The 12,367-nt window shown below is 40.3% G+C and overlaps 1 long non-coding RNA gene across 1 annotated transcript in view; it reads left to right on the forward strand.

Annotated features, from left to right (window-relative positions):
- LOC147822531 (uncharacterized) overlaps positions 1-12,367 on the forward strand; it is a 50,787-nt gene that overhangs the window by 11,884 nt on the left and 26,536 nt on the right. Inside the window, exons 3-4 of the long non-coding RNA XR_015445593.1 lie at positions 3,866-3,996; positions 7,672-7,753. This is a non-coding gene — a long non-coding RNA (uncharacterized LOC147822531). The remainder of the gene's footprint in view (positions 1-3,865; positions 3,997-7,671; positions 7,754-12,367) is intronic.

Consider the following 12,367-nt stretch of genomic DNA (forward strand, 5'->3'; position numbering starts at 1 on the left):
TGAAATTATTTATGCACAACAAGAGAACTCCATGGCCTAGCTGTGAGTGTCAGGCCAGCTCATGGACTTCAGAGGCTGCTTTTCTTACGGATATTTACAAATTTCTATTTCTATTGTTGAATTGACCTTCAAAATAAATCCCCACCCAACCCATGGAACATGAATGTCTATTTGTTCATATACTTGCCAATATTTAGTACAATATTTTAAATCTTTGCTACTCTCATGTGCTAAACATTATGTTATTTTTATAACAACATTGTAAAGATTACATATATATTTTATGGATATAAACATTGACTAACACTTCTATATTCCACCGGGTTTAAGTCTATGCATGTGAGGAGAATGGACCACATAACCTAGTGAAGGCTGAAGAGTATAGTAGGTACACGTGTACCATTTGGCCTATTTTATTTTTGCTTCCTTATTGTTGCCCTTACCATGTATGTGATCTCCAAATTCAGGCATTTGCAAGTATCACCAACTGAGAACAACAAGAAAAGTTGTGACACTTTGTAATTTGTGAACTAGATTAAAAACACAAAAATAAAGAGTTTAGCTCTACTGACACTGTGTTCCAGAGGTGTGTTCCTGCACTGTATGACTGGCCCATATTTAAACAATAGCCAGGGCCGGGGATTTAGCCCAGTGGCACTGCACCTGCCTTGCGAGAGCAAGGTCCTGAATTTGATCCCTGGTACCCAAACAAACACAAAACAATAGCCAGTCAGTAGATTAGCAAGAAATAGATACGTACAAACAATGGAGATTATTAATGAAACTTTTCATTGAACAAAACTTTTTCAGTTACGTTTTTATGAAGATGATGTAGTTCAAGTTCTTTTGCTAAAAATGATTTGCCATTTTTTATAACATAAGCTTTGGAGAAGTATCATAATCGTAAATTAAAAGTCTTCAGCAGCATGCAAATTTTCCTTTATGAGATTTGGCATCATCTTACCTCTAGACACCTACTTTCAGGCTGAACTGTTAAGAGGTACTGTCCAGTGTTAGAACATCTTCTTAAAGGAGCTCTCCCCTAAAGGTACCATGTCCCTTTAAATAGCAATTGTCAAAGTTTTGCAGAAGGAAAGGAGAACTCCAGAAGCTTGCAAAATGAAAGAACTCCTTGTTGTATATGTTGAACACTTAATTTAGCAAACTAAGCTTGGATGTTTTCAGGTTGTGATACCCAAAATAAAGCAAGTTATAAAAGACTTAGGTAAAAATATTTTTCTTACCCATTGTGACTCTTCCATGTGGGAAGGGGAAACTCCTGCTATTCCTTATTGCCCAGTTCCTTTGTGGAAAGCACTAAAGTGTGTCAGAAATGAACAAAATGTCTAGTATGATGATTGAACTCAGGACCTTGCATTTGTGAGGCAAGCGTGGTGTCATTGAGCTAAATCCCTGGCCCCCTTGTATGCCTTTTCATTCTTTACATGGCCAGGCTGTTAATTTTTCCAAATTTACATTATGTTTTCCTTTTAATGAAAAATTCTGCTTTTAAATTGTGTATCTCCTCTTGCATCTTACTGAATGCAGTTAAAAGAACTGGTATAGATCCTACACTGCTGTGGTAGTCAGGGTTTTGCAAGGGAATAGATTTCATACAGGACACACAATTTGTAGGATTATTTTACAGTATTCACCCCTAGAAGAGTGCAAGAGATCTGTCCCCATGCTAGAGGCCTGAAAAATCCAGCTGAGGGCCTGGATCCCATGGCAGTGTCCTGCACAAGTCCAGCCAAAGGCCTAGAGTCCAAGGCAATGTCCTCCATGAGTCTGTATCAAGGACCTGCACTGGGAAAGCCCAAAAGTCAGTGGTGGAAGCCAGAATGTCTGTGCTGGTGTGGTGAAGGATCTGTGCCTGAAGGCTGAGGGATCTGCACTGGAGCCAGGAAATGATGCTCAAGGTGAAGACCAGAGCTGCACTGAAGAGAACAGCAGCCATTCCTAGCTCAAGTGAGGACTTGAGCTCCTCCTCCAATTACAGCTGAGTTGATATCAGGAAAACCAGCTGTGGCAAGCTTCTCTAGGAAAATCAACAGCGTGCAATCATCTCCTTCCATTTTCCTTTTATGCTTTTGGCAACAATCCTCAAGTTGATCGTCCACACCGAGAACCACACTCACTCAGTTCGGCTGGGTGTTCCCATTCAAGTTGACCAATAATTCATCCACCACAACTGCTTAGTTTAGAAATTTCTTCTGCCAGATATTCTATTTTATTGGTCTTAAATTCTGTCTTCTGTAACGCCCTAGGGCATGGACACAGTTCAGTCAAGTTCTTCATCAATTCAAACAAAGATGACCTTTATGTCAGGATCCAATATAATATTCCTCATTTCCACTTGAGACCTCATCACAATGGCCTTTACTGTCAATATTTCTACCAACATTTGGATCATAACCACTTACACAATCTCGTTCCTTTTCTTTATTTTATTTTATTTCTGGTACTGGGGATTGAACTCGGGACCTTGCGTTTGCAAGGAAGGCGCCGGAACCTCTGAGCTACATCCCAGGCCCACACTTACACAATCTCGAAGAATACTCAAACTTTCTCTACAGTCATTCTTTTGAGCCCTCACCAGAATTGCCCTTTATGCTCCCTTCACAGCCAATGAAGGACTTTTCTAGACTGTTCTAAGCTCTTCCAGCTTCTGCTCAGAACTAGTTAGTTCCAAAATTACTTCCACATGTTTATGTAACAATATAGCAAAACGCCACTACGTCTGTACCAATTTTATGATTTACTCTGTTTTGGTGCTATAATAGAAGACTACAGACTAGGAGATTTATAATGGATATAAATTCATTTGGCTCACAGCTGTGTAGGTTGGAGAGTCTAAGACTGAGGGGCTGACATCTGGTCAGGTCCTTCTTTCATTATTCCATGGTCAATGGGCAAAGAAGGGGGAAAAGAAAGGGAAGAGAGGAGGGAGAGTTGGATAAAGGGAGGTAGAGAGATAGAGAGACAGACAGACAGACTAGACTCATTCTTTTATAAGGAAGTTCCTCCCGTCCACAATAATACAACTAATTGCATTGTGAGAACAGAGTCCTCATTAGTTAAACACCTCTCAAATGTCTTACCTTTCAGCACCTCCACAATGAGGATCAAAGTTTCTAACACACAAACTTTGGGCAACACTTTCAAACTACAGCACTGTAGATATCAGTTAGAGCCTACTCATTAATTAAAGCCCACAAACAATGGAACAGATCATACCAATGAATGTACACCAGGAGGCAAAGATCATTGGGAGCATATTTAACGTACCTCTGCCACATCATCGTTAGGGTATTTCTCCATATTGGTTATTATTCGGAATGCTTCATATACCGTGATAATAGATGTATGTAATTTGCAAATATATATTTTAGTCTCCTCATATCGCCATGGAATGTTTTTAAATTTTTAATATAATACTTTAAAATTAATACAGCTAAGTTTGTAAATAAATTGAACATATTCTGAGCAGCATTACTTGTGAGCACCCGAGGAGATAATAGCATATAAGTTTCTGGTGGCTTCAAGATAAAATGAATTTGAGAAATTCCAGTTTCTATTACTGAGCAGGCCTCCATAATGTGATTTCCCTAATTTATTTAACTTTTCCTAAGTTTATAAAATCTGATCTGAATTATATATTAAGTAATATGTGACTTGAGTAAATGTTAGGCTAAAGGAAATGGAAATTAAAGTACCTTTTAGTTACATTAGTCTAACATTAATTTCCTACCCTATAGTTAATCTATTGGAAAGAAAACATCAGTTATTCTCATCAATCACTTGTCTGCCTTTCACCTTTAAATCCATTCTTTTCACGTGTGCCCATATGAATGTCTCTTGGCAGAAGAGGGAGTTATCTCTTTCAATCATCACCGCCACCGTCATCATCATAATTGAGAGAGGTGTAGTTGAAGGAGTATAACGTATCCAGGTCCAAAGGTCAGCTGGCCCATCAACTACACAAGAGATCGCAGGGTATGTACAATGTTTAGCAGCTTTCTTTCATTACTGTCTCTGTTGTGAAGGACTTTTACACACATTTCCTTCCTTTCATACCCTTTCTCCCCAGGATGTGAAATTTTAATAAGAGGGATGAACTGTTAGATATCTATTGTAGTTATGTGTAGTGCTAAATATCATTGTAATATCTACCAACCTTCTATACCCAAAAACTAATTTTCAGGCCCTGGGGGCCAATATTGCCTTGTTGAGAATGTACATGTTGAAGGTAAAAACTAGGACCTCACTCTTGCCCCATACCTCACCTGCGATATTGGAATATTTTCTCAGCCTCTGCCCGCCTCCCCTTTATCATCTGTAACAGGGGGATCATGATGCTTTCCTTACAAAACTGTTGTGAGGAGTAAATTAGAAATCCTGAAGAATAAACAGCACATAATAGAGTCTCAAGGAATGTTCATCCTGATCCACCTTTCTCTTCCCTCTCAAAGAAGTGATGACAATTATGCAGACCAAATGGTATAAGTGCCATAGAGATAGCCAGGAAATGTAGTAGTAAGAAGCAGCATGTATTTACCTTATAAATGAAACTCTGAGGCCTGAAAATCAGTTTCCCATTGAGCCTCCACAAGAAGAAACAATACAGATAAAGGGCAGGAATTGCCAGCCCTTGAATCTGATATCAGACCCATGATTCCTATAAAACCTTAAACTGAGATTTCATCTGGATCAGCTTTTTTTTTTTGGTACCGGGTATCGGACTTGGGACCTTGTGCTTGTGAGGCAGGCATCAGAACCGCTGAGCTGAATTTCCAGCTGCATCAGCTTCTTAATCAGTGAGAGCCTGAGTGAGTACCCATGTGGGCACAATACTAGAAACATGTTAAACTACAAGTTTTTAAGTCCTCTAATCTATAAAGAAGACTGCTGCGAGTTGGGAAAGGGTAAGAGCTAGAATTGTTATTCCTCTTTCGTACCAGGATTCTGAAAACATGATTTTACATCAGTGAATTTGTCATTTGTAAATTGTGAATCATGAGGTTTTCCTCACAGAATTGTGAGAATAATGCAATATATATTATCGGATGATTTTCGCTATAAATATATAAGGGACATCATCCAGTAAGTTCTCTTTTCAACTTTTTAGTCTCTAAAACTAGTGTTTCTGAGATATATCTGATAAGATGATTGGAGGTTGGTTTGATGTCTTTAGCCATGCTGCTGTGACTATGTGTCTTAGTTACTTCCTCATTGCTGGGACAAAATACCTGCCACTCATAAGTTCAAAGAGGAAAGGTCTGTTTTAGCTCACAGTTTGAAGAGAATTCAATCCACAGTTGGTTGGTGCCAAGGCAGGACAGTATGAGAGAGAGGCATGGCAGAGGTGAAATAGTCCATGGCAGGGCAGACAGGAGGCAGCAAACAAACATGCGGGCTAAAAGTATATTGGATGGTGCCACCCACACCCAGGTTGGGCATTCCCATTATCCACAACCGGAACTATGCTAAACCAATCAGTGGAATAATTTAGTTTTCACACACACTTAGTCTGTATCCACATACCCTAGATCCAGCCACTGCTGAAAATCCCCACCTATGAATACATGAGGCTTTGGGGGGGAAATCTAGATATAAGCCATAACACCACATTGGCATATATGTCCATGATTCTATGTAGTCAAGATCTAAGACTGTGGTAGGTGAAAGGATTCTTGTTTCTAAAACATGTTTCAAAAATATCTCTGCAAAGGAGTTGTATGATTTTGTCCTCTTCCAACATTGTATAGAGTTCTCTTGACCACACATTTTCCCTTTAAAGAGGATGCATAAACTCATTAATTGAGTTTTCTTTGCAAACACTAGAATCATTCCAGGGCATAATATGAGAGAGTACACGGAGCCATTGTATTTGGATTTTGAAATTTGCATGTGAAATATGCTATTTATAATAAGAGACAGAGAAAATGAAAAATAATCTAACTTTCTAACATCACTATATCACATAAGGAAATATTAATAATATGTTTTAAATCCCTTATTTCCACAAATACTAAAAACCAAGTGCTCTTAATTTGTATTTTTGTTTGTTTTTTTTTTGATACAGGGTCTCACTATGTCATTCAGGCTGGCCTTGAGCTCACTATGTAGCCTAGGCTGGCCTTGAACTCACAGCAGTCCTCCTGCCTCAGCCTCCTGAGTGCTGGGATTACAGGTGTGCACCACCATGCCTGGCTAGTTTGTGTTTTTGTGGACACGTTGGAGAAAAAATTTTAAAGTTCATTAGTCAAATGTTTAATATCATGCTCGTTGACAGTCCCACTTGTGAGAATGTATCCTCCAGATTTACCCTAGGGAGCCCTCTTCTACCATCACTCCTGTGCCTACACAATTCAAGGCTGAGATGACCATTCTCCTAGCTGGCTTGGTGTGTTCAGGACCCCTGCTCCTGCTTTATCCATCTTTTCATCTCAATAGTAAAATCTGTCTCACAGCTAGATGACTATCTTAGATGGACCACCAAGAAGCCTTCACAATAATTAGCATTGGAGAAATGCTTAGGTCCCTACTCCTGGAGATACCTGTAGACCTCTTCCCTCATACCTGCCTTGGACAAATCGCCCCTTTTTCTCCTTTCTTTGTGTTTTCAAGGGCCACTCTTATCTACCACATAGCAACAGTTCTAGTCTTTCCTTAAACTTAATTTTTCATAAAGGATGGAAGAAACATTAGCTTCAGGGAGCTTCTGGCTCCAGCTCTGTCAGAAGCTTTCCCCAAGGAAAAGGGAAGCCTGGCTCCCTACAGCAAGAAAGGTAAACATAAAGAGAACAGAGTTTAATCACCTTAACAGTATGACTCCTGACACACTTGCTACCGATCTTCCACCAGCAACTCAACCTCAACCTGCCCTGGTTGGCAAGCTCCCTCCTTGCCTCTGATAGTGGGGCTGGTGAGCAACATCTTTGCCATTCAGCTCTACCGTTAGGAGTGCAGGATTTGTAGTCACATGCATCCATGAAGAGATGAATAGAGCATAGCAACAGTGTTCCTACGAGGGTTATTTCAGCAGTTGAAGTGAAAAAAAATGGATCTGGACCCTCTAAACAAACAGCTCCATAAATTTTCCTGCCTTTCTTCTCTAGATCAGGGAACTCACGTGGCTCTTTGATAGAACCCTTAAGCAAAGGTACTTTTATCTGGATGCAGACCAGAATCACCCTCAGAATCCTTTCTAAAGCTTCAGCTAAAACTCACCTGTGGATGAAAACAGGACTTCTGTATTGAAGGCCATTCAAATAATTAAGTTCTAATATAGGCCTAGAAAAAAATGTATATACAAATTTGGCACTAACAGTATATGAAAAAGCCTGTTTCCCTTCAATGTAGCACCGTGTACTGTATTGATAGCTTTTGTCTTTATTGGCAATCTGAGCACTTGCTTTCCTCAGTCATCCCCTTTGGAAGAGTGCTTTCATATAGTCATTAAACTTACAAACTCACAGCTCTTGTTCCTCTAGAGTACCTTGCATTCTAAGAGCATAAAAGGAAACCATACTTCTATGAGTAACTTGAGGGTAAACGAAAAGTATACAGGGTAGCTTACATGGGTTGCTGATTTCTGTTCCTGCCACCAAAATTGATGAATCAAGTGATGATGTGGCAAATGATTAATAATACCCTGCTCTTAATAAGGTACCAACTGAAGAGGCAGCCCTGGATCTATGCCAGCTTCACTCTCTGAATCACTTTCTGTGGACCAAGATGTGCTTCTTCTGTGAGTAAGGATGTATGCTTCCTGGAAATTAAGTGGAGGGGGGATGCTAAGAAAATGTCAGCTCAAAGGGAGGCCTTGAAAGAAGGGGAGCTTGATGTAAAAAATGAATAAAACTGTGGTCCTGAATGAGATTATACCCCACCCACAAAACAGCCACTTCCAGTTGAGAGGCAGGCAAGAAAGAATGGCAGGTGAGTGGTGTCAGGTATAAAAGCCAAAAACCAAGACCAGACCAGGCCACAACAAGCCTTTACTGTAGGGACAATCTGCCGGGCTGTCTCTGAACAAAGGAGAGACAAAAGCAGTATGGCCAGGATGGGGAGTGCTTCTTATAGGAGCTGGGGTGGGCCTTGTAGGAGCTGGGGTGGGGTTGAGTGAGGTAGTGGCTAGGAACTGGAGGAGCCTGTGACGTCACTAGCTGTTAGGAGGAGAGCAAGTATTAGGTTAGTTTTCTGGTGGGAGTAGGGGCATGTTGGGAAGCAGAAGGTAGATATTATATGCAGCAGCCACCCTAAATTGGAGGGAAATCTATCAAGAGGCTGGTGTCTCAAGGCAAAGACCACACACTGGATTGTGAGAATCTGGATCACTAACTCTGTCTCAATGAGATGCTGACCTCAATTGTTTAGAGAATTTTTACGTGATTTCATAAACTGGAACTAGAACTCAGGCTTGCTGTATCCCAGTTCTGTGCCGTCCTCCTGAATTAGTGTAAGCTGCCTTTGAGGATAGGCAAGGCTGGTTCTTCATATCTTGATGAAACAGTTTCCTCCTGTTAAGGGAGGGGACTGACAGCTCTACATTACAGGGTGGTCCTGTGGATGGACCACCCTCTGTTGTGTGGAAAACAAGCCCTGTGCAAATAGAAACTTTTCATGTTAATGAAACCCTGCGGTGCTTGGAAAATGGAGGGATCAGGCAATGGTGCCTTTTGCCCAGAGCACAGGTTGCTCTGCACATAGGACTAGGTCCATAGGGAAGGGGTAGAGAGAAGGGCTTGACAGGAGGAGGAGGAAGGCTGTTTTAGAGATAGAATTTTTTTATCCTCTTTCCAAATAGCTTCAGCATTACCTGGCCTGCTGCTCCTTCCAGTGTCTATATTTGGATCTGAGCCTCTGTTGCTATGCAACAGCCAGCCTCTGAGCACAATGATTTAGAAAAGTGTGTCCAGGCAGCTGTGTCCATAGAGTCCTGAAGAAAATAATGACAGAGGGGGTGGGGAGAAAGTGTAGGCTGCTTGTACAGGCATGGGGTCTTGATGTCTTGATGTTCTGATCTCTGAGAAGAGACACGTTTACAGTATAGACAGATCAGCTATCACTATGAGGGATAAATTCAGAGTCCCAGGGCAATTACAATTCTCAGGCACAGGGGCTGAGGGTGAGGAGGGGAAGGGAGAGAAACAGCCTGCACCAACTGAGGAACCCTCCTTTCTAACACTCAGAGGCTTCTGAAATTACAGATAGCTGAGTGAAGTCAGAAAAAAGAACTAGTAACGCCAGAGACAGTGGGAGAAGGATATAAGGAAGCAGTCTGAAATTTCATGACTGGCAGAGAACCTTGAGGTGAACCTCACTAGAGGGAGCAGAGTAGATGCCCCACCAAGGAGCCCTGAGGAAAACAGAGGCTCCAGGATTTGGTGGGATAAGGACAGCAGGACTGGAATTGGGCAGAGGTTGTAAATTTTCCCAGATCTGTCTGTAGGCAGTCTTCGAGAATTCGCAGTTTGTTTGCATTCTTAGACACTCTCACTCCCAAAATGTGGGTGTGAGGCTGAAGTATGTCTTATGCTTTAGATGAGGAATTCCCCCCAAAGCCTTATGTGTTCAGAGGTGAGGCTTCTGGAAGGTGATTTTATCATGAGGGGGCTTAGCCGACTTGGTGTTAAGAGATGGGGCCTGGTTGGAGGTAAGTTACTGGAAGTGTGACCTGGAAGGTTATGCCCCACAAACACATGCTCACTTGTGTTTCCTTCTCTTCTCTTTTTTTCTCTCTGCCCCCTTACATAACCTCTCAAATCTCTTCTCCTACATCCTTACTGGGCGTAAAAATAATACCATCAAATCTATTTTTTTGTTATTCCTCTTCTTTTTTTGATATATCATTTCATTAATATTATTTGTCTTCATTATTATTTGCATTTCGTTATACCTCGTGGTTTTGGCATTTCATAAACATTTCTATGCACATATAGTTTTAATAAAAATTGTATATATTTGTTAAATATCATGCGTGTATATGTGTGTGTTTGTGGAGAGAAGAAATTACTACATGAAACTTCGTCACATAATTATCTACCTGCATATTCTTTTTAACATGAGAGTCCTTGAATTCTACTCTCATCAAATGTTCAGTGTTTAATACAATATTATTAACTGTGGTCATCATGATGTACATTAAATCTCTAGACTTATTCATCCTGCATAGTTGTAATTTTATAATCTTTGGCCAACCTCTTTTACTTTCTCCAATCTACTCCATCTCTGGCAATAACTATTCTTTTATTTCCCCTTAAATTCTTTTATTGGCACATTTTAGGTGTACAATACATTTACATTTCTCATTGGGATCTTATTCCTTTACATGATGTATCCTGGTTCTTTAGTTTTTCCCCATTCCCTGCCCTCCCTTCACCTCCTCCACCCTTCCCTATTTACAGAGCCTTTGTTTCCATTTTTTCCATTTCACATCATTATTCCTCTCTCTTCTTTCATTTCCCCTGCCCCTCCCAATACCCTTACCCCTTTGGGCCTTTTCTTCCTATTTTGCATTATCGATTATTCATTCTAATCATTGGTACATTTTAGGTATACAATATAATGGCATTCATCATTGGAAATTTGCACCTTTACATAGTCTCTCTTGGTTCTTATTTTTCACCCTTGCCCAGCCCTCCCTTCAACCCCTCCATTCCTCCCTATTTACCAAGATTTTGTGCCTATTTTTCCATTTTCTCAGATTAATTCCATTCCCTTCTATCCTTTGCCCTAGCCCTCCCACTTCCTTCCCCTTTGCCCCTTTTCTTCCTATTTCACATTACCTAGTGTACATTTCAGTCCTTATTTACACTTTCAGTTTCTCACCCTAGAGAAACTATTTGGTAGTTACACATGTGCGTCCTATTTATTTCACTTAAGAGTATCAGCTCAATGTGCATCCATTTAGCTATAAATGTCTCTAATTTCTCCTTCTTTATGGCTGAGTAGTACTCCATCTTATAAAAAAACACATTTTCTTTAACCAGTCTCCAGTTGATGGGCATCTAGGATGCTTTCAAGTTTTAACTATTACAAATTGTGCTGTTATGAACATGGATGCACATATATCGCTGTGGTATGACTCTTAATTCATTGGGGAAGACACCCAGCAGGGGAATAGCTGGGTCAATGGGACTTCCAGTCCTAGTTCTTTGAGGTATCTCCATACTGATTTCCACAGTGCTTGCACCAGTCTACACTCCCACCAGCAGTGGAGCAGGGTTCCCCTTTCCCCACAGCCCCGCCAGCATTTGTTATTGGTTGAGTTCATGATAGCAGCCATTCTTTCTGGAGTGAAGTGGAATCTCAGCGTTGTTTTCATTTGCATCTCTCAAATGACCCGTGATGTTCAACATTTTTTCATGTATTTATTTGCTATTTCTACTTCTTTGTCTGAGAAATGCAAAACTTTGTTGAACAAACAAGATGTAGATGTGAATCATATAAGGAAGTTAAGTAATGTATATCCTACCTTTTTCTATCCATCTGTTCCTTGTATTCTAAAGACCTGGAATTGTTCTAAACATTGTTTCATACCTTGCATTTAAAAGATAGTTGCTTTCTGTCTCTTGCAAAATCATACTTTACTTTTTTATGATTTATTGTGTGTGTCACATGAATGAAAGTCCAAAGAACTCAATCTTTCACTAGCAGGCAAGCCCAGTTTACATTTGTACTAGCTAAAACAGTGTAAACTTAATTGGAGAAATTTGAACCCATAACTGAAGTTCCACCAATATAGAACAAGAAATCAAGGGGAGAGGCTACTGTCTCAAACTACAAGATAATGATCCCTGGGAGTCTTTATTGCCCAAAAAACATTTCAGGAATTTGGTTGAGGTTATGAGATTCAGAAGGAATTACAACACCTGGTCTGAGCTGTGGAGGAAGTCTTTATGTGTGAAACTATCAAGTACATGCTTTGAGATTTTCATTTAAGAAATCAAAACGAGATCATACTATAAAGATTTGTAACTTGTCCCCCCACTGATTGTATACTGTGACCATCTTTCCATGTCAGTAAATATGGTTCTGTAAAATACTTTTGAATCGCTTAGTGCTTTTCTTCTTTTAATAGTTGCTATATAATGTTGTAATCTTTCATTGCATAATCTCTTAAATATGATTTACTAGTTGTACCTCTAAAGCCTCATGTGCTCATAGGTAGGGCTTTTGGGAGGTGATTGGATCATAGGGGCATGATACTGTACTCACGAGTAGATTAGTCCCCTGATGAGTTTAAAGCCAAACGAGATGTTGAGAGGTGAAGTCTGGTCTGAGGAGGTGGGTCCATGGGGGTGTAGCCTAGAAGGATGTATCTCCCTCCTTGATCTGTCTCTCTCCTGCCAGCCATGCC

This window comes from Heterocephalus glaber, unplaced genomic scaffold (assembly GCF_053883595.1).
Source record: "Heterocephalus glaber isolate CG9 unplaced genomic scaffold, H.glaber_assembly_v1.0 deba00001613, whole genome shotgun sequence".
Lineage (NCBI taxonomy): Eukaryota > Metazoa > Chordata > Mammalia > Rodentia > Bathyergidae > Heterocephalus > Heterocephalus glaber.